The sequence below is a fragment of the Ipomoea triloba genome, chromosome 2 (assembly GCF_003576645.1).
Source record: "Ipomoea triloba cultivar NCNSP0323 chromosome 2, ASM357664v1".
In the NCBI taxonomy this organism is placed as follows: Eukaryota; Viridiplantae; Streptophyta; class Magnoliopsida; order Solanales; family Convolvulaceae; genus Ipomoea; species Ipomoea triloba.
Window position 1 is genome coordinate 5,185,470 of NC_044917.1, and position 2,500 is coordinate 5,187,969.

Sequence of the window (2,500 nt, forward strand, 5' to 3'; positions counted from 1 at the left end):
CAACGAAAGGGCAGCAAGTGAACCAGCTGGACCACCTCCAAAAATACCAAGAATCATGAGCAAAGCAGTGGAGGATGCTAAAAGGCAGAAAACCTAAGGTCCAGCGTACACTGGAAATGGAGAGAAGGAGAGAAGAGGACAGAGAAAGAAGAAGAAAAAGACAAGAACGACAGTCAGAAGAAGAAAGGAAGATAGATCTTCATGACAAACTTTAAGTTTGGGAACAGAGAAGACACTGAACAAATTCTGACTCTGGAGATATTCAAGCTTCTGAAAATCACTGGGATATCTACACACAGCAATATGTCTCCAGAAGAATGCATTGCCTGGTGGAAAGATGGAGTAATTGATGGTGAGTTCGTGGGGGAAGCCTACAGGAACTACAGGCATCTAGATGTCACAGATGAATACTTAAGCCTGGTAAATCCGAAAGACCCCATCAAGACACGAGAAGCCATTAACAAGAAAAGGAAAGCCAACAAGAAGTAAGCTCTCGTGGTCCAAACTCCATCTCATTTCAATGTATTGATATCTATGTTGTTCTTGGTCTTATTTCTTTCAATCCTGTCTACTAAACTCTACTTTGTAAACATTCCCTTTTATAATCATATATATCTTTTGCTGGGGGTGTTGCGTGAGTTATATTATTCATGTTTTAGTAGAGTATTTGTCAAACTTACCATATGCGCTGAAAAATAAAATCCTTGTTAATTCTTTCTATCAAATCAGCCATATAGAGTAAGTATAAGTGTTGGCATCATCAAAAAGGGGGAAATTGTTAGGAACATCATGTAATAGGTTTTGATGATACCAACTGTTAAGTAGAAATCCCCAGTCTCGATGCATAGGCAAAACGCTGTAAGTTCGACAAGTAAACCAAGAGCGAAAATACAACCGGGTAACTTTGAGCTCAACTCGGAAAATATTTAAGCTTGAGGTAAATTTGTTTGAACATCTTAGAAGTCTCGTGTGTTGTAATCATATAGACAGATCAGAAGAAGCATGGGACAACACTGGAGGAATAAGGGTCTGCGAGACATCAACTAAGTCTCGAGACATAAGCAGAGTTCGAGAGGTAGGACCTCTCGATACAGTTATCCAGTTCGAGACATAAACAGAGTTCGAGAGATAGACCTCTCGATATTTGAGTTCGAGACATCAAGCAATCAAGATATCAACCTTGGTCTCGATACACTAACAATTCTCCAACAAAGCTGAATGACGGTCATACTTAAAGTTGGAGAAGAAGAATATCATGGAGATGGAATAATGAAGAGGTGCCGAACGTGAAGATTTCAAAATGGGCGGAAATGGATGACACGTCAGATTTCCACCACAAACGGTCAAAAGGTGCACCAATGCTGAAGTGGTCTGATTCCCTACAAACAAGGAATAATGGGAATATAAAAAGAGTAACTTTTACCAAAAGACGAAAGTGGAGCATGGACTCAAGAAAAGTGAACTATGGAATATTCACTACAAGACAAAGAGGTTCAAGTTACAAGATCACCACTCCATGAAATATGCTGAAAATATGCAAGACCCATGATCAGCATGGGAGACAAATTTCAAACGGAATAATTTTCCCTCCAACGGAATTATTCCTCTACTCTCATATATAAGGACGTAAAGACACAGTTCGAAATTCTTAAGAAGTGTCTGTCTAAAACGTTCAAGTGCAAGTGCTTAACTTGGAATATCATCCTGATATTCAAAACAGCGAGAAAACACATCTTAGTGTTTCAAGAGAGTTACAAAGCTTAAACTGTTATACATCCAGAAGGTGACCGAAGCTGCTCTACATCGAAGTTGATTCAACGATAGCTTGTGGTCAGATTGGAGTCTGTTACATTCAACTGTGACAACCAAAAACACCTTGCTTTGGATTAAGCAAGAGAGGTGGAGTAACCTGGCAGCTGTCCGAGTGAAAGAAACCTGAGGCTTGACGCGGGCTTGGTGATCAAAGGTCAAGTGCTCGAGAGGTGGAGTAGCTGGAAGCGGGGAGAAAGACCTTGGAGAGGCGGAGTAACCTGGGAGCTGTCTTGTGAAGATCCTGAGGCTTGACGCGGGCTTGGTGATCAAAGGTCAAGTGCTCGAGAGGTGGAGTAACAAGAAGCGGGGCGAAAAACCTGAGGCTTGAGGCGGGCTTCGTGATCAAAGCTCAAGCGCTCGATATTGTACTAAAAAGGGAAGTTTTTAGTGCAATCCTTCCAGGGAGTTTCTGGAAGAAGAGTGGACGTAGGCAGGTTGGCCGAACCACTTAAAAATCTCTCTTGCATTTACTTACTGTTTTTATCTCTCGCTAACCTCTCGATTGCACTGCATATAAACGCACTTCTCGAACTAACTCAAACTCGTGCTAACTAAAAGGGGATAACATTTCCGCTGCGCATAAAACTTTGTCTTCACCTCGTGAGGTATCGAACCTAAACATCCTAAGTTCAATACACACGAGAGGTTGAAAAGATTTGCAAAATCTTATACAAGTCTATTCACCCCC